This window comes from Etheostoma cragini, chromosome 15 (assembly GCF_013103735.1).
Source record: "Etheostoma cragini isolate CJK2018 chromosome 15, CSU_Ecrag_1.0, whole genome shotgun sequence".
NCBI classification, from domain to species: domain Eukaryota; kingdom Metazoa; phylum Chordata; class Actinopteri; order Perciformes; family Percidae; genus Etheostoma; species Etheostoma cragini.
This window is the reverse complement of record NC_048421.1, coordinates 15,839,674-15,866,301: the sequence shown is the minus strand read 5'-3', so window position 1 is coordinate 15,866,301 and position 26,628 is coordinate 15,839,674. Positions and strand designations below refer to the sequence as shown.

At 39.7% G+C, this 26,628-nt stretch overlaps 1 protein-coding gene and 1 long non-coding RNA gene across 3 annotated transcripts in view; one reads left to right on the top strand and one right to left on the bottom strand.

The window, feature by feature from the left end:
* Positions 1-16,023, bottom strand: part of LOC117957938 — a 17,924-nt gene extending 1,901 nt beyond the window's left edge. The window contains exons 1-2 of the long non-coding RNA XR_004659622.1: positions 15,916-16,023; positions 13,966-13,969 (exon numbers count right to left, since the gene is read on the bottom strand). This is a non-coding gene — a long non-coding RNA (uncharacterized LOC117957938). The remainder of the gene's footprint in view (positions 1-13,965; positions 13,970-15,915) is intronic.
* asic2 (acid-sensing (proton-gated) ion channel 2) overlaps positions 1-26,628 on the top strand; it is a 357,541-nt gene that overhangs the window by 118,485 nt on the left and 212,428 nt on the right. The gene's annotated exons all lie outside the window — the stretch shown is intronic.

Below are 26,628 nucleotides of genomic sequence, written 5' to 3'. Positions count from 1 at the left end.
GTGTGTGTGTGTGTGTGTGTGTGTGTGTGTGTGTGTGTGTGTGTGTGTGTGCGTGCACACATTTAATTTGAGATGTATAAAAATAGACTCCATTTTTCTCATTCTTTATACCATTATATTGCCTCTTGTGCAAAAAAAGAATATTGTGAACTGCGGAAGAAAAAGCTGTGTTTCCTTCTTTTGCATCTCTAAAAGTACAGTTGGCATTTTTTGGACATTTTAGTATTCCAGGCATCAGTTTTTGGTTGCCTTAGTTGACAATATAGTTGCCATGTTTAAAACTGCCTATATTTGGGGCAATTAATTTCTTATGTAACTATACCACATGTTTTATTAATGAAACAATGAGATAATGACTTGCAATATAATTTCTCATCTCTCTCAAATAGCTGTACAACAGATCACAAAACTCACGGATTGGATCATTTCGGATCAGTCCCAAAAATGGGGAATTTTAAATGTTTATCAAAAATGTAATAACAATAACTTAAGAATTACTTCTTTCTTGCTGTGAAAAGACAAAAAAAATGAGAAAAGTGTTTTACAATAATTTTGAATGCCACGAGCTTTACCAGTAAACACAACATTGCGCTAACTTAACTTAAATTGCTAGTTAACATTAGTAATTAAACCTAAACAGCTAATGCAAGTCCAAACTGTCTGCGTGCTTCTCCTGACAATACGGTGATCTGTTGACTATGCAACAGCAAGTCACTTGGTTATGATACAATTGTTAGCCAATTTCTATAAAACGCCTGACACGAAGCCCTAACGTGAGGCATAAGGTAATGGAACCTTTTATACATAGTCATGTTTCTTTAGAAATTAACAATGGAAATAAGGCATAATATTTAAAGTTATTTGCGGTCAACGAGGCGCCAAAATCATACAACATACCCATCTAACAATCAACCAATGAATATTCCTACATGGACATGTAGATATCTAATTAGTACATGAAAGTGACGTTGATGAGAAAAAGATGGATGAACGTTCGGAAGGCTATCTTTCCCTCTAAAAAGTTTCTATTTTTACTGTAATGGAAGGAGCTTTTATTGCCTAATTCAGAGTTGTTAAAGCATGGTGTTTTATTTTGAAGGACAGAAGTAAGTTCCGGTAATTTTGACAGCATTGATGGGACTTCCTTTAACTGTCTATGGACTTAATACCCAGCAACCCTCAGTGTTTACAGCGAGGAGATAGCAGAGGGTAGCCAGGGCTAATTTACCGGTGATTTTGTACTTTAGCCAGCTCTTGTAATGTAAAAGCTAAAGTAAACAGTTAAAACTGTATACTGTTAAAAAGGTAAGAAGTTACACTTTAGTTTTACACCGTTAAATTACCTGAACACATTAATAGATAATTTATATTCATATTTGAACAGATATATTGATAGAAAGTTAGCCAATAAGTGTCAAAATTTTGACACAGTGACGCTAACAGAGACAACCAAATAAAAAATAGACTTTTTAAATAAGATTTTCCAGTTTTGTAAGTTTTGGTTTGTTTTCACCAATATTTATTTTATTTAACCAGTGGCCAAAAAATGGTTGCTAATTGGCCAATTGCCTTTTTAATGGGGCAACCGTTCATATCGAGGCTTTGAGTGAAACAGCTGATGAGCCGTGCTGCAAAGCCATCCCAATGTGACACAACACTCTGATAGAACGATTGTAATATTGATCCTGAGGATGAAACTATAGCTGTTAAAAAATAAACATTATTGAAATGGACAGGTGTTCTTTTATGTTTTTTTTGTGTTTCATATACTTTGTTGTTATCTCTAGGCTAGGGAACACACAGGCAGGTTTGTTTGGGTCAGAGGGTCTGTGAACTCCAGAATACACACAGAAGAGTCCCGGCTGTTCACTTCAAGCTTGTCTTTTATGCATTGAGGCAGTCATTGTGCCATTGTTCATAATCATCACTATCAGTCTGTATGCAGACAGCAGTTCAAGCACACAAAGGAAAGAATACCTGTAAAATTACCATGTGTATAAGGCAGGTATAGTATGAGTGAAATTGAACTGAAACTACAAATGTCTCCTCTATTTTTGTGTTTGCAAATGTTTAACATTTCAAACTCCATTGCCAGCCACAGCTGCAGAAATAATGTGAGATGTCAGCCTCCCAGCATGGTTGGTTACAGATCTCCGGTTCAGAATTAAACTCTCCTGGGTCAGCTGAGTGTTTTTGAGGAGATGCGTACAATGTTTCGAGACCATGGACAGCGTCAGAGAGCTCAATAGTTACTTTCTTAATTCCAAATCATCAGCCGGGAGTAACCTCTTTGGATCTGATTATTATAGGGTAGTTGCCAGGCAACAAGCAGAGTCACTATATAGACCTCTAAATTTACAAACTGTTGTTTACACATTACTGTTTGGGTATGGGTGGTTTTGTTGGTCTAGCCTTTTCCCCTCGAGCCAGTTTTGAAAAGCTAATCTAACGTCTCCTGGCTCTAGCTCCGTATTAAGCACACATGAACTGGAAAATACAGGAAAAGGATTTTTTCAGCTGTTGAGGCTTTTGTCCCTGTTTTGTCACTATGACTGAAGAGAAAATGCTGGACTCTCGATCTCGTGCTGTTGTTTATTTGGTTGCCATGACTTGGCGAGTAACGTGTCCTGTCACTGTTCCAGTTGCTCGCCCTAAAAGGGGAGAGAGAGCAGATTTGCTTGAGTTCAGTGGAGCAGACAGCTCTGCGGACTTGTGGAATGACTTCCTGACTTACCACTAGCAGTTATCAATTTATTTCTTCAATGACCACTGACAAACAAAGAAAATAGGCCACACCCTCCTGCAACCACTGTGGCTGCACCTGATTGGACCAACGCTGCACTCTTGGGCAGTCTGCTCCCGACGGGACGGTACCAGAATGCATTGCTCGACTGCTTGCGCAGACAATGAAATGACGGTTGCAGTGGACACCCTTACACTTTCTAAGGATATCATTATCTCCGTGCCCATTGCAAAAAAAAAAAAAAAAAAACATCCCCAAGCCATCACTTCAGAACTTGCCAGAGAATCTTCACATTAGTTGTAGGTTTTCTTCAGTATCAGGTAGTTGTCTGTATAACCATGAGAGTACATTGCAAACAGGACCTGCTAACGGCTTATTCAGCATACTTTTAATGGTGCCAAAATGTAAACAGATATTCACCAGAACTGATCATTCTGGAGCCTTACAATTGTATTAATACTATAAGTAATGTGCTTGGACAGGTGTACAAAGATGGGAGTACCAATGTCTAGAGGTGTCTTGGAAATCCCCCATCTGCTTCCTATACGCCACACAACAGACTGGCCTCGGCGGAGCAGCAAAAGACTAGTTTACTCTGTATTTTAACATATTCTCGTTATTGATACAAGATCATATGACAGAAACTGGTCTCTCGCTGCCAAAAGCTCGTACACGTACAGAACTGCTCCACACGGACAAATGACAAAGCAGACGTCTCTGTGATTGTGATGTAACATACGCAGAGGCTTTATGAGTCTGCTTTAGATAAGCACAGAACATTACATGGTCCACTCTATATATATATATATATATATAGCAATCACTAATGTGCCCTTATTTGCATTTTGTGAATTGTAGAGCCAAACATGTTAGTTAAGAAGGTTGCTTGGCTCTTTTTGTTAAAATAAGAGTAAACGTCGCAATTTGTTACATATTTCACACCAGCATAAAGTTTAATACATCATTAAGTATACAATGCCACTTACACACAAGATGCAGATTGGAGGTACAAAAGAGTAAACATTCATCAGCCACAGCAGCTTCCCGGGAGGACCAGATTATGGCAGAGCAAGAAGAACAGTTTTTGGGTCTAAGAAGGAGCAGACTCGCCTCCTATGATAGATTTGCTTTTGTACAGCCATGTCATTTTCCTACTTAGCCCAAATGAGGGAGTTGTTTTCTGTTATTGCTACTCTGCTGCTGCACAAAGAAATAATAACAATGTATTTCCTTAGTGAACGGATTCTAGGCATTGTTTTTTTCTTATTTAAGTCTATTAGATGTAAGAATTGGGAAGCAGTGGACAGCTATGATCAGTTTTCTCCATTGTGTAAAAGCTCTTTCACACAGTGGAGAATAAATTACTCGGTGCTTCCATTTTCTCTGGGAATCAAAATAAGTGATGCCGGTGGGGATCCCAAATGCACACAGCACACTGTAATTTCTTTTATATTATCAAAAACTAACTAGTGCTCATATACTGGGCTACTACCCGGCCCCAGTTAGTCAGTGTCTGTTATTTGATGAAGCACAACTTAAAACATTAGGAAAAATGCAATATGTAAGCACAGTGTAAAATACGATGATATAAAGTTATTAAAAGAACGTAGGGGAGTAATAGTACAAAATTTGCCTCTGACATTTAGCAAAGTGTTGTAGCGGGAAATGAAAGTACAAGAACCTTTTTTTAAATTGTACTTCAGTACATGTACTTATTTACTATTCATCACTGGGGCAAAGAGATATTAGACTGAAGCTCAGTCTGTACATAGTACACAATGCAGGAAGCATTCACCACACACATTCATACACTGTGGCCGAGGCTGCCATATAAGGTACCACCTGCTCAACAGATGAACACACACATTTACACACCAATGGCTCAGCATCGGGGGCAACTCCCGATTTAGTGTCTTGCCCAAGGACACTTTGACATGGGACTTCATCATTGGCAGGCGGCCGCTGTACCACTGAGCCACAGCCACCCCTTGTAGTCTGGCTGTAAGCTTATGAAGGTGAGACTCATACGTATTGCAACTTTCGTGGTAAATTATTTAACTAGCTGCCTGGCCTTTCAGGGCCATGGACACATTGGTACATGATTAGTGTCTAATTTGAGCAGAGTGGTTATTTATTGCTTCACTTGACCCCATAGAGCATTCTGGTAAGTGTTAATAACTCTTTACAGATAATGATTTCTTATTAAGGGAAATATCTGATTAGCGGACATATTCATGTGTAACTTGTTACGTAAATAAGACCGTTGGATGTTAACCGCTGATGGTGCAACTCTATTTCTTTGATTGATTCTTTGAAAAATTGTCTAGTGCTAAACACATGATTTTGTTTACAACTGTAAATATTCTGAACGTATTAGGGAGGTTATCTGCTGAGAATATCAAATTGTCCAAAACAACCAAGTGTCTTTTTTTCCCCCTTTAAAAAAAAGTTGTTAAAAAAGAAGTCATGCATTTTCTTTTCTACAGTATTGTACATTGGGCATGTGTACAGTGTATAAATTCACAAAATCATGAACAGCATGTAGGACAAGTTTAAGAATGTACAATAAAGACAGAAAGACAAAGAGAGGCCAATAAAAAGAGAAGGAAAGGGCAGATAAGGACATTGACTGATTCCGTTATTAAACACATCCCGTCTTATCATAACCATATTCCTCTCTTCCTCTGCGTGTCCTCGTTTACTTTTCTCTGCCTCATTTAAAGCTGTCATTCTCCTTGTATTGTCTGCTTTGTTTCCTCTCTGTTGAATTTCTACATTTCCTCCTCCACATAATTCTCTATGTAATCATGACTGATCTATTTGCACTCTCCATTTAATTTCCTCTCTGTGATAGTCTCATTTCTGTGAACTTGTTCATGGTTCTTTCTCTCACATTTTCACCTCCCTCTACTAAATAAACCTGTACTGAGCCCCCGTGGTGACAACGAGAGCTTGACTTTGACATTGAGATTTTTTTTTTTTATAAAACGTAGCTACTGGAAAAATAACTTTTTCTAAAAAAGAGATGTTGACTTTGTTTTGCAAGATCTTGAATTTGTTTTGCAAGATATCAAGTTCTTGCAACAAATAAGGCTAACCTAGCTAGCGCACAGCACGCTAGCTAGTATCTATCTAGCTAGTAGCATGATATGATTACATCTCCTTGGTTGTCTAAATACATCCATCGTTTATTTTGATAAGCATTACCAATTAATACATGCCAAACAGAAGTGTTATAATGAACAATGTCATTGACTGTTGATGTCAATCGCGCTAGTTTGTGTTGTCGTAGCAACTTGCTCGTTCATGAGCTTCTTTCTTATGTCTCTTACAAGTATAGCTAGTTCGTTCTCTTAATACAGCCATGGTATAGCTAAACATTGTGTACATTGGTAAAGATTGTGTTTTCGTTGTCCCTGATTGTTTACATGCGTATCAAATTAAATGAATGTATTTAGACAAAGAAGGAGATGTAATAATGTTGAGCTGCTAGCTAGCTAGATACTAGCTAGTGCACTAGCACAACATGTTTTTTGTTTTTTGTTTTTTTCTCTCTCAATGTCACCTCGGGGGCTCTGTCAATTCAAATTACTATTGTATTTCTAGGTTCAGTGTGTGGATTTGGCATTATATTTTATTTAAGTGACTGGGGAAGGGCCACAGTGAGGTGAGTCGAGGACCCTTTTTTTAAAACATATAACACAACACACAGTTTGCTTTAAAAAAAAAAGACACACAAACCATTATAAACAACCAAGTGTGCTGTCTCTTGTTGTAGTAAAATAGAAAAAATGCTAAAAAATCATTTTTGAGTCAATTTTTACTCCTTTTCTTAATGTGCTGCCATATTACGTAGAAAGAAATGAAGATGTGATGCATTGTAACTGTCCTATCTTAGTGGCAACATTAAAAGTTGCCCAGCAGTTTTCTCTGTAAAAGTTGAGCTCTTTGTTCTCCACTTCATTGATTTTATGACTGATAGCCCATTCAACCTTTAGCACTTTTGTCAGTAATTGCCCTTTCAGAGAATGTAATTGTACCAAGAGGGCATCGCTGAGCGCGTGAGATCCAGATATACTGGTGGCCGGAGGTAGTACTCACATTCCTGTGCCATATTCCCACGTTCTCCACTCCTGTAATAAACCTATAACAGTTATGTGAATGGACATTGTTAAGGGACTCTGTCTGCTGTGAAGAGGAAGAGCTCGACAGAATCATAAGCAGATGGAGCTGGGTTGCTTTGGGCATCAGCTCTGTGTGAGTGTGTTTATCTGTTCTTCTGTGTGTCTGAGCACATATGCTACAGCATGCATGTGAGTATTTGGGAACTTTGAATTTGCAGCGATGCATACAGAACATCATACTGTAGGTGTTAGAGTATGCAAATTAGTGTATTCCACATGCATTGTGTGCAAATAAATCCTACCATAGTGCTGTCGGAGAAACTAAATGGTTTAAATAGATTAAACATTGGTAGTATCTCTGTTAGCCTTCTTTAAAAGTAAATTATGTCCCTTTTTTTGCCTTGTTACAGTAACACCATGTCTAACGCCAGACTTGGTGCTGAGAGAGCATGCTGTTGTATCTGACTCTAAATATTTTGTCATGTAACCGCCAAGCTCTAAACCTTGAATGCTGAGTTTACTAATCTAGATAATTAATCATTACTTCAAAGGGCCCACAAAGATGTTTCATTAAGCAAGGGTGACAATAAAACAATAGCAAATGCTGTATTTTTGCAAAGGCAATATGAATACAGTAATGTGAATGTGCATGTGAAAGCATTTTTTCATACATGTTGTGTGAGGGAATGTAGATGCTGATGCAGAGGATATGCTCCGCGTGAGTAACTAATTAATAATTAATAAGTAGTTTATTTTGCACAACACAATGGTTTATTATTAATTTACACCACAAATGTAGATGACAGAATATAATATTGCAGTAGAGTGGAAATAAAACTTATGGTATAGAAAGTACCCAGGTATGAATTTTTACTATCCCGGTAGAGGATTGTTAAAATTTGGAAGATATACAGTAGGTAGAGCCTTCATTTTGCATGACTCCTCCCGTAAAAAGGGGCAAATTGTTTGTTATTAAGCAAAAAATACCAAACTTTTGCTGGTTCTAGCCCCTCAAATGTGATGATTTGCACTTTTCTCTATTCTTTATTTAATCTTATTCTAAATATCTTTTTGGCATTTCCACTGTTCATCACACAAAATGAAACCTTTGACGACGTAACATTGAGCTCTTGCAGTTTAAACCTTCATGAGGTCCTAATTTTAGAAACCGAGGCCTATTGGTTTCTGGTCTAGTTCCACTGTCATTTATATTTTTAGAGAACTAGTTGCTACCTTTCAGGAACCAAACTCCCCATTGATGGGTACTGATGCATCATGGGACGTTGGAATGATTGGGTTTTCCACTAATCCCTGCCAACCAGTCAACAGATTGCAGGAAGATCTCTGCATGTTGTCGCTCTGCCTGGGAGAACCAATGTGGGAGGTAGCAGGGAATGCAGCAGTGCCAGATTGTGCCGTGCTGTAGTGACGGCAGCCCGGCCAAAGTCACCGAGTACCTGGGCAGGATCCAGGCCTCCTCGTAGTGATGACTGACTCCTGAAAAAAGAGGAGCTTGGACAAGACCCGACCATCAGCTGATCCACCAGTCTATTGTTCAGACAGGCTGGTTTGGATCATGTTTCTCATCTGTTCCAACAACTTTTCTGCTGTCAATCCATAGTCTTGCATTGCCAGATCTTTTTCTGCGAAGGAGGGTCTGGCTAGTCCACACAGCATTCTGGGATGGGAAAAAAAGTGCCCTTGTTTATTGGCATTTCTTTAAACCAATCATAATCGTCTTGGGCGGTGCTAAGCGCAGTACAAAGCAAAGGTGCTACTGCAAAACCGTAGGAGAACAGTTGTCTACAAAGCTGCAGTCCAAATAATGTTTGGTTAACCACAGATTTGTCCGATTTGTCCTGTGTCTACTTTATTTCTGGACTTCGAAATGAAAGATGAGGACATGCCGAGCAGTATTGCTTGTTGATGGCTTTCGTTTAGCGAGTCTAATAATTTTTGGTGTTGCAAATTGAACCAAGCGTGTGGTGTGTTTTCCGGCATGGTGGCGGCTCAGCACAGTGTGTACACGGGGAGTTCAAACCAGGGTCAGCAGCAGCTGCAGAAACGCACGGATCATCTTAAAGGGTTTTGTCACTGCTATCATCAAGTAAGCTCATAAGCCTTTATTATCCATTGCATCTTTTTTTAAACTAATATTCAAATGGTGTTCATTTGCAGACAGCACAGGAAATACTGACATACAGATTGGCAGTATTGTCATATAATCTATCAATCTATCAATCTTTATTTGTCACATGAAGTCGTACGAGGTACATTTCCAGGGAAGTGTGTTGTTGATTGTGTTTCTGGATCTGGAGAAGGTGTGTGACTGGGTCCCCCGGGAGATACTGTGGGTGGGGGTCCCTTCTTAGGGCCATCCAATCTCTGTATGACCAAAGCGAGAGCTGTGTCCGGGTTCTTGGGAGTAAGTCAGACTCGTTCCAGGTGAGGGTTGGCTTCCGCCAGGGCTGCACTTTGTTGCCAATCCTTTTTGTAGTACTTATGGACAGGACATCGAGGCGTAATCAGGGTGGGTAGGGGTTGCAGTTTGGTGAGCTTAGGATCTCATCGCTGCTCTTTGCGGATGATGCGATCCTGATGGCATCATCGGTCTGTGACCTTCAGCCCTCACTGGATCGGTTCGCAGCTGAGTGTGAAGCGGCTGGTATGAGGATCAGCACCTCTAAATCTGAGGCCGTGGTTTTCAGCAGGAAACTGGTGGATTGCTTTCTTCAGATAGGGAATGAGTCCTTACCCCAAGAAGTTTAAATACCTTGGGCGGGGGTGTTCACGGGTAAGGGGACGACAGAGCGGGAGATTGGTTGGAGAATCGGCGCAGCGGGTGCGGTATTACATTCCATTTATCACAGCGTTGTGACGAAAAGAGAGCTGAGCCAGAAGGCAAAGCTCTCAATCTACCGGCCAGTGTTTTGTTCCTACCCTCACCTATGGTCATGAAGGCTAGGTCATGACCGAAAGAACGAGATCCAGGCCACAAGCGGCTGAAAGGGATTTCCTTAGGAGGGTGGATGGCGTCTCCCTTAAAGATAGGGTGAGAAGCTCAGTCATCCATTAGCAGCTCAGAGTAGAACCACTGCTCCTTTGCGTCAAAAGTAGCCAGTTGAGGTGGTTCGGGCATCTGGTGAAGATGCCTCCTAGACACCTCCCTAGGGAGGTGTTCCAGACACGTTCAGCTGGGAAGAGACCTCGGGGAAGGCCCAGGACTAGGTGGAGGGATTATATCTCCAACCTGGCCTGGGAACACCTCGGGATCCTCCAGTTGGAGCTGGTTAATGTGCCTCGGGAAAGGGACATTTGGGGTCCCCAGCTGGAGCGGATCCCCCTGTGACCCAATACCGGATAAGCTTAGGAAAACAGTTTAATGGAGGAATGGTGTTGTTGATTTTAGACTATACCTGACGCTAACAGAGTTGCTCTTCCTATGTCTGAGACTCAACAAATGTGTTTATTTTAGATTACTAATAATTAATAATTTCAATTATTGCCATGTGACGTGTGCTGTCAAAACCAAGGTGAGCAACGACAAGAACAACAGTTTGTACACCTGTGATGCAAATACTCACTTATATGCAGGGCTTAAAATATTCCCGCACCTTGCTGAATCTCTGGCGTGCGGCCGTGAGGAAAAATGAATAAATACATTTGGGAACTTGCATCCAGTTTTATATTTGAGTCATTAGATTTCACCTACCAATCATATGAAAGGAACGCAGCTCTAAATAACGCAGAGCTTAAAGTACTCCGGTATGGTGCAGGATTTTTTGGGGTATGATTATTTTAGAAAATTAAATAAATGAAAAAGTCCACATGGGATTTGTTTTTGATGTGCTAGGTTTAACCAATCATTGAACTTCCACCTACCAATGAAACAGGTTCAAGAGGAGGACAAGAGAGAAAGGGTGGAGACCGGAAACCGTTTAGCACTTGGTGCCTCAAATTGAGCACCCGGCTGCAGAGTGTGTTCAAGGGTGATACTCACTGTACGGCAGCATTGTTAAGAAAGTGTGTGCTAGTCATTAGATATTAGTCACAAAGCTTTGTTCTGTGCACTCTGTCACACGAGTATGTTACCAACATTGACCGCTGCAACTGTGCCTTCCCTGACCAACTGTATTTGTGATAAAAACAATACATGTGTGCACGTTCGTAATGGAACCCAATTTATCATTAACGAGGGCCACTGTGTAAAATCCCAAATCCTAAAGCCCAAACTGTCTTCACAAAGCTATCTGTTTGGAATTAGCATGGCCATTGTTTAAACGTAACGGCCCAGAGTTTAAAAGTCTAGCAATAGCTAAATGAAAAGCTAAACAAAGCAAAGTTTTTAATAAATTTACATGAAGCAACTAATATCAACATGGACAGAATCATGAATTTACTAATACTACTTTTTTGATGATGACCTGGCCAAAATAACAACACAACATTTATGACATTATTGCAATATGAAAATCGACATATGGTTGGAAGAAGTAAAACTGGACCCAAAACCTTTTACTAATGACTTTAACTATTTTGCCAGTCAAATTAACTTTAATGAGTGCATATCGAAACATTACACTGTGGGACCCCCTCCCCCCCCCAAAAGAAAAAAAAAGTTTCAGGCTCCGGATTTCTTTTCACTTTAAGCCATGTATACTGTATATCTAAATAAATCTTTTTTTATAGTAAACAATTTAAGCCGTATAAAAAATGTCAACCTGTGGTAGATCTCACATCAGACTTCTCAGATTGGTTGCCATGTCCACTTTTTTAAAGATATTTGTGTAGTTTTCCCCTCTCTTTCCTTCTTCTTTGCCCTTTGGCGGTTCTGTATAGAAATATGAATATCTGAAGGAAAAAAAAGCCTTGGAAACTCTGACAGAAATGCATGATGGTCTGGCAGCCGAGCTCCAGTCTGGTAATACAGGCAATATTTATTAGCTGACTGGTCATATCCAGGAGCACACAATACAGAATCTGAGCAATCTGTCTTAGTGTCTGACACATGCCCAGCCATTTACAGACCCGGGGGGCCACATGTGGGCCAAATAGCACTGGCCAAAATATCTTTTTTTATTTAGATCCTTCGAAGTAAAAGTCGTGAAGTGAAAAACTTAAAACTGCAACCTAATCTAGGATTTTCTTTATCAACTAATTTGCTAATTATTTTTTTCAATTAATAGATTAATCTTTTTCTTTTTGAAAAGTGAAAAAATTGTGGAAACCCAATTTCCTAAATGACGGGTTGTTGATTTGGTTGTTTTGCGTAAAAGTAAAACCAGAGCATGTTCATCTTATTAATAAATATCAGAAAGAAAAGCAGCAAATCCCACATCTGAGAAGCTGGAATCAATAAATGTTTGACATGTTTGGTAGGAAAAGATAACTATAAACGATTAATGTGTTCAATCACAGTAGTAAATCAAATTATTGTCCATTGACTTCTCACATTGATTACCTCTTTCAGCTCCACTTTGGTTCACTATTATGGGCTTTAGTGTCCAGGGGTAAGCAAGTTTTCTTTATTTTTTAGTGAAAAAACAGAAATTGTTAGCGTGACGTCATCATACTGAGATTCTAGTCAGAATATGAGTCTGCTCCATTGGGCATTGATTATGGGGCGTGTTTCAACCAAACCAGGAAGAAAATGCCTCTGCACTCACTTGGATACAGTTCACTGCAGTCTTGTCACTACTGATTGGACTTGGGCCTAAACGCTTGAATTATTAAGACCTATTCGCAGTATTACCAGAGAACTTACATGAGTTAGAAATTACCTCCTCAATGTCTGTGTTTCACTGTATTTTAATCCAATTTACTGACATTATCCCCGGATATGATGTCCAAAATAGCATGGGTGATGACAACAAACGTCTTGCAACAAAGGACCCCAAATCACAAGGTGCCAATTCACAAAGGACTAATATCATCACATAACATTTGTGTTTGGTGTTGGGGTAAGTAATTAGCATTGGAATTTTTACTTAAAATAATACCTTGAAAATAAATTAAGGACCTTTTCAATTTTTTCCAATTTACTAGAGGTCCCCATGTTATACTAGTATTATTGCTGTTAATACTAGTAGAGGTTTAGATTAGAAATGTTCAAAGGAAATGTTAATTATTATTGTAATAACTTCTGAGGAGTTTTGATTAAAAAGGGCCCCATTTAGAGTTGCTTGGTACACTACCACAATGAAAAGCTGTTACAGTCTCCACAGGTGGTAGCCTCTTCTGCTTTATATCAGTTTACTGCATAGGACTCCAGGTGGTAGTTTAGACAGCAGACCAGAATGTAACAGAACCATGCCAATGAACTGTTGGAGGCAGGGCTGTAGTCAAGTCCACATTTGTCGAAGCCAAGACAAATCCCAGACCAGGACTAGTCGAAATAGTCAAGACAGAGTCCAACAGCTTGAGAGCCAAGTCAAGACCAATACCCAAAAAAAAGAATCCTCTTCAAGACCACTTAATAACCTGCTCATATTTTGTGATGTGAGAGACAGTTTATCTTCTTTTTTAAGATCTTTATCATTATGGTTAATTATTTGTAATAATCAAAAGCAAGTGGGGAGTAACACTCAGATGGTTTTAGATGGATTTTTTATTAAACTAATAGCTGTTTTCTGAATAAGCACTTTGTCCGTGGTTTTGTGTTGAAGTTTGAAGTTACTTTATTAAAGCATATAGTGCTGGACTCGGTAGAGACCAACTGGAATATTTGCAGAGTCCAGTGCCCGAGTCCAAGAAAAATCCCAATTCCAGCAAATTCCGAGAGAGTAGAAAAACATCTTGAGTTCGGACTCAAGAACTGCAGCTCTGGTAGGAGGCTCCATGCTGTGTACGTATTTTCTAAATTTGACACTCTCCTGTTGTGTTGACCTCATCACCTCTGGATGAATCGCACCTTTCAGACTGAGAGTGGTCCCATGCGTTACAGAAGAATTTTGGTCGATTCCAAAACGTAGCTCTGTTGTTTGTAAATTTGGAGTGCTGTCAGTATAGAGATAAATGAAATAATTGGTGCTACTTACACCATTTTAACCTCCTGCTAGCCTTAGCATCCATCAAGCTTGAACAGGGCAGGTTTTAAACTTGCCTCTTAACATGTTGAAAATATCTTTAAAAGTGCCTACCCATGTGCAGGGATTTATTCTGTGTGAACACAGTGAATCAGACTGCAGTAGATGAGATAGAAATGCATGAACGTTCTGCTAATTCAGCTGTGTTTGGTTCCGGTGTTGAGACGGCAGTTAGAGAGCTTAGGGACCGTCTAGGAACTACAACACAGAAAAGAGATAAAACAAAAATATGTAAGCTATCAATATAATGATTATAAAGGTAGTGTCTCCAAACTTACCTCAATTATAACTTGTCTCCTGCTTGTTGTACTACAGCACTTACTTGTAAAAAATAAGCATATGCTTATTTTTGAAAAAATGTTTGTATCTTTTTGATGTTGTAGTTTGTAGACAGTCCCGAAGCATTCCTTGCAGTATCAACACAGGAACTAAACAGCTGAATCAGCAGAATTTAAGCATTTCCTTCACATCTACGGCAGTCAGATTCACTGTGTTCACTCGGAAGGAATCACTGCACATGGTTAGGCACGTTTAATGACATTTTTCCTTTTTCATGTTACTGATAGCTCTCCAAATTTCCAAGCAACAGAGCTACGTGTTGAAATCGACCAGAATTCTCCTCTAAGATAGCATTAGTAACGTACAAGCTGAAGTTAGTGGCGCCTGTGTGCTGTATTCTTGTAGCTAACATTCAGGGACCCAGAACATCTCTCTGTTAGACCCAGCAACACCAGCTGCAAAGGTGATTCATTAACTTGCTGCGTCTGCCCTTTTTCTGTTTGCTTTCTGTCTTTCTAAGCTTTGCTCTCAAGTATGGTTGTCTTTTACTAAAGGCAAGCGTGCGAGGATTAGACAAAAGCGCTTCTGTTACCAATACCATGGTGTGTTTATTGAACAGTTTGCGTGTGTTCTGTTTCCACTAAGCCACTTTTGTTGAGACTCACATTTAATGATGGAGAAAGAAACATTACATGGGGGGGGGGGGGGATTAAGTTTGCACAGGATTGCTTTCCAACGTCCAAAAAAACTAAACAAAAACAAGATCAACAAGCCAGAGAGATGTAGTTTATGGATTTGGCATCAGACTTAAATAAGTTTCTGCTGACAACACAAGTTTGTTATTACAGGTTACAGTGGTGCAAGATTTGAAGCCAGACTTGTTTATTTGACACAGCTCAACCCCAAATGTGGTTGAATTTGGAATAAAACTCTATAAAAGCTGGGTTACAAAAAAGAAGAAATTGTTAAATAACGAGCATGGCGGAGGCAGAACCAATCAAATTACAGGGATTAGGGGATAAAGCAATTCAGCCACCAAAGGAGAAACAATAACGGCACAAAATACTGCTATTGGCTGCTCCCATCAGCTAAGCGTGGGCCGAGGTTTGCCTTTCCTAGCGTTTCAAAAGTTCCAACCATCGGCTCCTTCTGGTACACTATGTAATCTAGTGTAAGTCAAGCTTAGTCATCCACAACAAGGAAAGCCCAGAAGGTTGTCTGCCATTTTAAGGGGCGCTATCTTCTCCCTCCGGTCATTTGCATTTCTTATTCAAAGAAACCAGACAATAGCAAACATCCTGAGGTCACAATAACAAGAAATATAAAGATTAAACAAGAGTTTATCCCAAAGATACTTACAAGTGGAGCAGCAAGGACGCCAGGTCAGCATCGGATTTGCAGGCTTCTGCTTGTTGATATTCTGAAAATTACTCTTGTGACTCCTCGCTCGGTCAGTCTGCTGTTTCCTCTTTCTCTGTTCCTCTGACAATGCTTTCTGCTTCTTTTTAGTCATCTAAGCCATGATGGTAGTGTGAAAACTCAATCGATTATCGCTACCTTGTTCTTATAGCTAGCCGTTTCCTGTATGTGTGCAGGGCCTCAAAGCAATTCGTTACATCATGAGACCTGATATCACGTGACACTTCCTGGTGCTGAGGCCTGCGGCATACCGGCCCAAAATTACAAGGGTGGTTTTTTCGCTCACAGGCGGTAGGGGTGAGTGAGACGACCACCATTCAACCTGAAAAAGGTCATATAACCATTCCAATGACTTCAAAGCTGATCAGTTACGGTAAATAAAGCAAAAAAACTGCATAGTTCCCCTTTAAGGTGCAACAGTTTTCAGCAGAAAAGGATAGACCTGCAGTTGTTATACTTGCACAAAGTTGAGGGATTTACAAAAGAGAGATGTAAACAAGAGGCTACAGCCATTGCTTATGGCTCTATGAGGTTGTACATTGTGCTTTGAGTTTAATCCAGTTTAGCAGGTGGAATGGTTTCATGTTCACTGTCTAAGTCTACTGTGTTATGCCAACATTTGCTCTTTTAATACTAAACACAAAGTAAAACAATGTAATTTGTTCTGCAGGTTTAAATCATGAACCATATGACTTACAGTACTACATACCACTACATACTAAACATTTGACCAGATGGTGAAGCTAGATTGACATGTAATGAGGTGGCTTCCAGTGGGTTCCAATCATTCTCTTAGCTGTAAGTCTAGCAAACACAGCACGTTTTGGAGCATTGGAGAGCTGAAAGGCTGACAGCTCATTCAGAATCAAAACATATACAGCAACAGCCCTAGTAACATTAATCACGGCAAGATATTTCAGTCTTGACCGAAGTTGTTGACCAACCAAGCAACAATGCGATAGGGCCACACTGCAATGATGAACTGAAAGATTTTAAAGCGCACGCAAACCTAAACCTGTCCTTCTGCACTATCTACTCGTTAGTACTCTGATACATAAGTGCTGTTGTTTGGACATTGCTTGAGAGTTGCAGTTGATGCTAAGTGTCTGCACCGGGTTTGGCTCATAAGAAAAGTTTTGGTCTGTTACATTGCAATAGGTGCTAAATTCAGTAGAGGCTGCCTGTGTAATTTGTTCATTTTAAAGCTGTTTTAGATTTAACTTGTACTTTTAAGATCAAACTTAGTCATGTTTGGTTAATTAATTGTCTACTTTTCTTTGGACAGGATGTCTTTTGAGCCTGTAAACAGAGGCGGTAAGGACCCAACATGCTGATGCCTGAATGGCTATACGACTTCCTCCATCTGTCTCCTTGTGTTGCCTTTCACCAGGGTCAACTGTGGACCTATCTTGGTGTCATTTCTCATGCTTCCATGTTTACAGGCTCTGATATTTTGTCTTGTCAGTCCTAACGTCTTTCCACTCACTGACAGGAAGATGGATAACTGTCACTGCTTATTGCTGGCCGTCATGACTAACTTCTCAAGAGTTCTCATCAATACATTCCTGCTGTCTAGAAGCTCTGTTTTTTTATTTTTTATTTTCACCTTTGGTGTTTTTATGACGTCCTTTAAAGTTGTTGCTTTCCGCCTGTCACAGCTCAGATCTGGAGTTTCTTGACGTTGCTGACCTCCACAACCATGTAGCAAAAGCCATTGAATTTTTAAAAATATTATTTATTATACAGTTTGTGCATTCATGACTGTCAGTGTTGTGATCTAGATTTTTTAGGTTACCCATTATTTGATGCAGAATATGAGCTACTCTACCTGGGGTCCACACAAAACATAAAGACATGGCAACAGAGAAGGGGCCCTATCTTGCATCCAGCGCAATTTACTTTGTACACGACGCATGTATCATTCCTATTTTGCACCTGAAACACAACGGCCTTTCCCCTCCACAGATTCACGTCGGTAAATTAGGGAATAAACTTGTGCTCCTGGGGGCGGTTCAGAAAAAAGAGGAGGCGTGTTCCGGTGTAAATGTTCACTAGTGCTATTTTGCAGTTTTAGAAAACAGTTCCGCTACAGACCAGGAAACACCTAGTCTAAAGTCATTGGCGTGTTAGTCAGATTTTTTATTATTATTAAATTATTATTATTATTGGTTATTATTATTTTAAGGGTTGGCTGTAATGTAGATTGTGCACACCACGCAAAAAATATGACCTTGTTTCACACAACATTTCCATGAATCGTTGATGACATAAATGAGGAACTATTAGAGGACTTAAGGCGATGTGATGTTAATCTGCATGCGCCGATGCCACTTGACCCAAAAGCCAAAGCAGCAGCACGGGAGAGGAGAGACAGAAAAGCTGAGTCATCTATAGTGAGGTAGTCTTGGTCTAATACATATAAAATATCACCATGCATTAATAACCTTGTGATTCAGTGAGATTCACGAGGTTCGAAAAATATGTTTTTGTGACATTTCTTTATTTACATTTTGTCAGAAAGAATAATCAATAGCAAACATCAGTCTCCCGGCTGTAAACCGCTCCTGGCGTGCGCCCATTGATGTATTAAGAGCGTGCACCAAGCGAATAGCAATCCGCCATGGAACTAGCGTGCCTGCTTTTAAAGAAAATGTGAAATGAAGCTCTGATTGGTTTATTGCACGTTACGCCCAAACCACACCTATGAGTAATGTAGCTACTTCAGATCAACCCATCTTAGATTTACGTTGGGCGCAAGAGTCCTTTATCATGCAATAATATATGTATAATATCTACAGCGCCCGAGATCCGCCCACAAAGCTACTTGCCTTTGGCGTTTAATACTTGCGTTTCAGATCGTTAAAATAGGGCCCAAGATGTTTTCAGACAAGTAAAAATAAGAATAGTATAACTAACAGTATTCTATCTTGTAAACAAAACTATACATATTCCTCTTCATATACTCTTATATCTGTATGTTACACCAAATTTATGAGAACTGAAAAAGTGAAATCTTGTGAAACAACTTATTCATATAATTATTCCTATTCACAAAAAGTACAAAGTATATTTACAAAATATGGTTACTGGCGTAGGGCCATTAGGTTACTAGTTGTTTAAAGTTTGCTTCGTTCTGGCTTTAGCAGTCTCAACTGGAAGTGAGTTCCATGCAACCACACCTCGATGCAATACTGCACGTTGCAGTGATTGTGTTCTGGATCTAGGAAATGTGAAATAACGACGAGTAAGCTTTACTACTATAGTGTGCATTACCACGCTCATGCTTACCTCAAAAAGGTTTTGCTTTCAAGATGATTGTAAGAGCAATCAAAAGCTGTAAATGTAAGAGCTTCTAAAAAAGAAGCACTAAAACCTCAATGGGCCTATTAATTTAAGTAATCAAAAAACCCATTTAGTATGATTAACAGTGAACTCATCATTAACTGCATAGGCGGAATGCCTGCAGTAAAACCAGCCAGTTCTTTTGTGGCAGGCACTGCGGTCAGTGCAGGCCGAGTATGGTTTTGGTCTGGACTGTGTAACGACAACTTAATTAGTCAAATTGAAGCCAAAGCCAAGCCAACGTACCGTCTACATCCTACCTGTTCTATTGTAAGGGGAAGTGCTTGCTACATCAAAAACTAGAGGAACAAAGGAGTCTCTCGTGGATCTTCTTTTTACTATTCTTATTGTATTGATTTCAAATTGGCTTCAGTTGCACATGCTGATTTTGAAAAATCAGCAAGAAAGTTTCAAATTTTGTCTTTTAGGGCAAAAAAATGTAGGGGAACGTGTGTGTGTGTGTGTGTGTGTGTGTGTGTGTGTGTGTGTATAGTGAGGCAAAAACTAACATTTGTAATCCTGGATTCATTTCCTTAGTCAAAGGTCAAAGTAAATTCATCACCTCAATTGAATTACAGTTTATGTCGTGCTCATGAACCACCCGTCTTGTTACTGTGAACAACATGTCAACAAAATTGCATATATTTAAGAGCAGTCATTTTTCATTTTGTCATGTTTGCAATTTAAACATGGCAAGAACTAAAGTACCCTTCAATCAACACTGTAACCTGAGCATTTACTGTTACCATTACGTCAATATTATGTGCAAATTATTGAAGATTAGCTGGGGATTTGAGACTTTATGTTTACTCTTTGGTCTAGTAGTGCTACCGAAAGTCTCAGTAAATAAAGTTACATAGTGAGAAAGTGGTGGTGCATACCTGTAGCATACAGCAAACCTCAGCCATGACTATTTTTAAATTGTTTTTATAATCCTTTTTACACCGGGTGCAGATATATCACACAACCTTTGTTGATGATCTTCTCCTGCTGTGATGAGGACACTATAAATTGTCAGTTTAATAAAATGTCACAGGTTGTCTTCATGGTGGACTGATTTTGGTTTATGTCGATGGCTCAGTCAGCTTTTGCAAGCACCATAATTCAGGCGAGCAGCTCAAGGTGTTTTGCACACAAAACTTTCTCTCAGCGGAAAGTGTTGGAGAGAGTGAGCATGGAGGGAAATAACTTAAGCAGAAAGCAGCTGTGCAAAGCGAGCTATAAAGCAACGCTGTGACATCCCAATGGCCTGAAAATCATCCTAACCTTAATGGCCCGTGCTAGAAATGATGGAGCAACATCTGCTAACAACTGCAGTAATGTCTCAATAACATAAACAAATATAAGCTAACCTGTCTGGTCAGCCAATCAACGTTCTCCTATCTGCTCTTATCTTGTCCTCTTTGTTCCTCTCTTATCTTTTCTCCCCTCACGTAATCAACTTCCTCTTACTGTCCTCTCTGCATCTCATTCTCCTCATGTCAACTCGATTGCTTTTTGAGTGCCGTGCCTCATCAGCTTTCCTTCCCCAGTGGGAGAATCGTTGGGAGCCGATTTGCATCAGGGGGGAAGAAGTCAACAGGGTTCTAATAAATTGAGAGGCTCTGAGTCGTAATCCTGGTCTTTTCCCCCTTTCCTGTGCTGACAGAGGGGTTGCAGTAAAAGATTAAAGAGGATCACAGCCTGCTACACACTGCTTCTTGTGTGTGTGTGTGTGTGTGTGTGTGTGTGTGTGTGTGTGTGTGTGTGTGTGTGTGTGTACACTGTTATGTGAGTATTTTAAACAGCTGTGCAGTATTTTTGGTGTCCGATAAGCCTTTAAAAGTTTTAATCTGTTAGTCCAACTGGACTTGGATTGTTTTTTATTGTCTCACCGGTACAACGCGAAAGCAGTCCGATACACTCATTGAAAGTGAATGTGTGTATTTCCACTGACTGCGGAACGGCTGCGTCCCAGCTCCAGCGATCCGCGGCCCTCCGCAGCAGATACGCAGAGCTTCTATTTTTTCCGGACGCCGGAGAACGACGCAGCAATTTAGCACATGGCGGGACAGGAAGTCAAACAAAGAAACAAAATAATACATCCGGTTAATTTTCAAAAATAAAGTAGACATCATATTGCCCTGCACTACACCTTGAAAACACAGCACAGAGTTGTTTCCTCTCTACTCCTCTGGATGGAGACAAACTGTTGATGGTTTTGTGGTTTTATTCTATATGAATTTGCGAGAGCTCATGGGTCCTCGAGACTTAATCTGTTAGTCATGGCCGTAGCCGTTCCACAACAAATCCGGACCTGGTGGGTGTTGGCGGACTGCGGAGCACGGAGTCGACACGCAGCGGAGTGGATCTGCAGCCGTTCTGCAACCGGTGGAAATCGGGCGTTACACACATTAAATTACTTTTCTAGGTGCTAGCAAGTTTAAGAAAGCTATAATGCTGCACTGTATTCACTCTCTGGCTTTTCAACACCCTGGAGAAAGACTTGGAAGTTCAAACCCATTTTGCAAAAATTGTTTTTAACTACTTGGGTCAAATTACCTTAACATTTTCTGTAAAGTACAATATATATGGAAAAAATTAAATTGTTTTCCCCAATGGCATTGACGGACACCAACTGTATATGACATCGAACCTTGTGGAGAATTTGTTATGTGTTAACTTAATGTGACTTCTGAAGGACTCTGGACATGTCCTTGCTGGATCCTCTGCACTACCTTTTTTCTTTTCGCAAACGGCTTCTCTCAGCTATTTTCTGATTGCCTGTCAGTCAATTAAAGATGATGAAGCGTTTCTTTTCACACCAGCAGATGAGGAGCTTTTCCTCAAAATGGATTTATACAGTGAGTTTAATTCCCAGCCAATCTGTTTATAGAAGGAGGAGAAAAGAAGTGGAACTGTTTTCACTTAAACCTTTTCATCTGCAATTAGGGGATCAGTGAAGCGGAAGTTTCTGGAGTCTGCATAAAGTAGAAAAAAATGGCCTTTTCCCATTTTATGCTAGTTCAGTGTGTGTGTGTGTGTGTGTGTATTTGGCGTGCTGGTGGTGATGTTATAATGGTTGCTTGTATTCAAGGAGGAAGGTTTTATCCATTTATTGGTGATAAACTGTGTAATTACTGATGTTGTGCTGTCAGTCCTCTCCTCAGTAAATGACTGTGTCACCTAATGTGCACCTCTGGAAAAGGATGCGTAAATGATATTGTTACGACACAGGTTGAAAGCCCATTTTGTCTGTCTTTGACATTTCATTCAGTCTTCCTCTTTGGTTTATGTGCTTCATTGCTTTCGTCCCCCAAAAGTGAAAGTTTGCAATCCATTTGTCCACAGGGTGATTTAAAATGTTTGGTCATTGTCATAACGGCTGATGTGCAGAGTAAAGTAATACAACTCCATCAAGCTTCTATTAACACCCGGGCTGTTTGCGTTAAATGAATTGGGTTCTGTCGTTGCATGAATTTGGGCCGGAAGGAGGAGGTGGGTGGGCGGCGACTGGGACTGTCCAAAGGCTACCTGACATTAATGCAAGTTAGATTAATGCCTGTCGTCGTTCGGAGAGCATTAAAGTGCCCGTTGTGTCTCCGCTGCTTCCACATGCATACAAACTTTGACAAAAACTATCCATGCTGTTATAACTGAGATACAGGTTTTTGAATGTTCTCTGCCTTTGGTCTCAGGGTGAGCTTTTCGAAATCTGAACGGCGTTCTACGTCACTAGCCAAGACAAGGTGGCTAACTGTAGCATGGTAGTGCTAGCATACTAGCTCGTTTGCAATGGCAAAACGTTGTTACATCACACACTAGTTCACCATAATCTACCAAAAAAACTACTTCCATATCTCTGTTCTGCAGGTATTCCACAAGTACCCCTCGTCTAGAAGAAGTCTCCCAGCTAACACGGCCTTGTACTCACCAAAGTTGGACAAAAGAGTTATCTAGTCGATGTGATCTTACCTAGCTACTGTGCATGTGTGACTCCCAACAATGATAGTATAGAAGTGAGATGTATAGAAGTGAGATGTCTCACTCTGTTGGTAAAAGAGAGACCTAAACGCAGGGTGAAAACAGTATCTGCAGCAATGTGCAGTACAACAGAAATATGGTGATTTTTGAAAGTGAAACCATGCAAACCTATTCTTGTCTTCTTCAAACTTCAAAATACAATCTTGAACCTGTTATTGAACATAGTATGGCACTTTAAAGCTGCCGTCGCCCGATTTGTCACTATTTCTTTAGGTGTGTCGGGATCTATAATGTAAAACACTTTGTGTATATCTGGGGACAAGGCAAAGTCTCAGAAGTAGCTCTTGTGCATCGCAATATTTGGAAACACATCTCCTCTCACGGTGAAACAAACAGCACTTTCTGCTCATCCTAAAAGCCGTAAGGCTTTATTTTCCATTCAGCAAAAGCCAAGAGTCATAAGTGAGAATAAAAACAGTATTTAGCATAATAACTTGTTTTTAGAGCAACGTGAGCAACATAAAAGTTAATGTCTTGGCTTTTCATGATGGGATTTTTTTATTACATCTTTCGGCTCTCAAACTCCACTAAAAATGAATAGTAGGCAACAATACAGCACATGAAGAGTTTAACTCGTGTTCTTCAGTAAACTATGGGTTGAAGATCAAACGTAATGACCTTTAATGATAATGAAAAAGAAAATATATTACATTTTAAACATGCAATGTGATAAATAGTTTAGTTTTTGTGCAACTATAGATAAGAGAGTGCCTTGGTGGCCGGGTGAGGACACAATGGTTATAATAAAAAATTATTTTACATACCAGACCAGTGGTCAGTATGTAAATTTTGGGGCATGACAAAAGTACAGACCAGAACCAATTAAGGTACAGCCACCGAGTTGATGTGAACTTTTAACTTTGTTGGGATTTGCCTGTTTTCAGCGGCAGTTTCAAATTGGGAGATTTGCATTTGGACGTGGTGTCAATGGGCCTTTGAAGTTCTCTGTGTGGCCATTTCACCCACCGAACTGTCGTTATTTGACTATGACAAAGCAAACTCTGTTTTACATTCTATCACCCCTTTAATATATCTATATTTTTTTTACAGCACCGTTGCTGGCTCTTTGTTCTGGCCCTGATAGCCTATTAGCCTATCATTGCTCAGCCCGTTGTGACAAGCTACTGTTGTTCCGCGCACACGTCTGTGATTCACCGTAATGGTCCGGGAATGTACAGAGGGATTTGTTCCACACAAGTGGAGGTAAATAGGAATTACCACTTACTGCTGACAATGCTGCATGACTTTAAATCCCTTTTCCCCTTTAGGATCAATGTAGAAAGCAAACCCACAGAGGGGCAGGTAATCCATCCAAGACATTACAATACACTCAGTCTGCTTGAGCTCTAAGAAGGACTCTCACTGTATAATATGGTTTTTGTGTCCGTGTATAAAAGAATGTCAAAGGCATCTAGAATATTTACATTGATGGTCATTTGCAGCAGTTAAATCTATCTTGGGTTTGAATATTTTTAAACATCATGAAGGAAAGAGTTGGTACAAAATGCAGTGTACGTTCTGTAATATATTGTGAGAAAGTTTGGTAAATGATGACTTTACCAACCTTAAACCATTTTTTAATGGCCTAGGGAGAGAGATGTGTAAATACTGTGTATTTTAAATGAAAGTGTTGGGTGGTTTTCTCTCCAAGAGAGACGTGATACTCACTGGTATCTCTTTATCTATGAGGCTCATGTTGGAAAACTACCATATTACCTTCCAGAAATTCTTTATTACACAGAGGGACCTTGTCAGACTCACTGTGCTGACAGGCTGAACTTAGAAAAACAGCTTTTAACTTTAATGCACCTGACGCCTGTGACAAATTACAGCCTCCTTAAAATCCACTCACCTGTGCCTTTTGGACAATTTAGAAATCTGGTTAGAAACCTGCAAAAGTCTACTTTAATTGCTTTACATTGTACTTTCTTTAGCATCCTTATTATCCTATTTTATTTATCAAATCATTTTTCAAATTCAGAAAGTTTTAGCATCTTTCTACTTTTCTGATGATGGTGTCACTTCTTTTCTGTGTTGCTTTGTTTTTGTCTTTGTAATTTGACTCAATGTCATTGTAATAAAGGCCGCCCTTCGAGTATAAATACAGGTTGAATGAATGAATAAATATGCCAAATATTCCTACCTGTTAGGAAATGTAGTAAGATTTAGACATTAGACATCCATTTATTGGGGGTGGCAGTAGCTCAGTCCGTATGGAGTTGGGAGTTCAAATCCCCCGTATGGACCAAAAAGTTGGAAGCGTGGATTGGTGGCTGGAGAGATGCCACTTGACCTCCTGGGCACTGCCAGGAGCCCCTGACCGCTAAAGGCGCTGGTTCAGCTGGCAGCCCACTCACTCTGACATGTCTCCATGTATAGTGCATGTATAGGTCCTGAGCATGTGTGTGTATTTTCAGGCCTTTGTGTGAGTACTAACAAAAGTGTGTACACAGAGTGTAGTGCAGTAATTTCCCCATTGGGGACTAATAAACAAATTATCTTATCTTATCTTATCATATTGAGCAACATTATCATTGGTACATGAAGTTGTGTTTCAGTCCTGTGTCTGGTTGCTGTTAGGTGTTGACCCGGTAGTGTGAAGTCATTTTCATAGCCTTGTTGCTAAAAACAGCTGCCTGCTGTGGCTGAAAACGACACTGTGACAGCGGTGAGAGAAAATGTGTGGGCCCGACAGATTAATAAAGAGCTGAGGGGAGCTGCAGATCATATCACATTTATGTTTCATTGTCATGTAATGCATTGTTAATATAAAATATATTGATTATAGCCACATAGCTGGATTACTTGCATGAAAAATTTAATAATTATGAAGTATAAATATAAATAAAACACATATGCACACAATTTAAACAACACATAAATGCACTAAAATGTTGATTGGCATATCTGTTGACAAAGAATGTGGCACTATTTATAAGTGCCAACTGCAATAAGTCAATATTGGCTGATACATTGCTTTAGCTCGATCACATTTAAGCTATTTTAGAAAATCTTGCTCTGCACATTTAACTTGATAATAAAACGAGTTTTTAGACCTTTATTGGAACAAATGTTTTGTTTCGGCAAGTACAGACGGAGTTAGCAGTTGCAGTGTTAAAGGCCTTGTAGACAGTGTGTTTGGTGAGTGTGGCCATCTAGTAAACGCTTTAGAAAGAGAACGATGTGTAACAGCATGATTATGAAAATGAAGCAAAACATGTACTACTACATCTGTCAACTGTCAATTTTGATATACCGTAGATATCATCATTGTTAATAATTAAGTGCAGCTCGGTTTATAGTTACATGTCAGACCCGTGCTGTTTGTTTTACTGCAGAGTAGGGGTGTGCAAAAAATTGATTTTTGTTTGAATCGCGCTTCAAACTCTACCAATTAGAATTCCAAAAATCTATTCATAATTTTAAATTTTTGTTTTTGTTTTTATGTCGGCTGCAATCACATGATAGATGGATAGATAGCTAGATAGATAGATAGATAGATAGATAGATACTCTATTGATCCCCAAGGGGAAATTCAAGGTCCCAGTAGCTTACAGACATCACACACAACATACATAATAGCAGGGTGTTAAAATAACAAACAAATCCTATA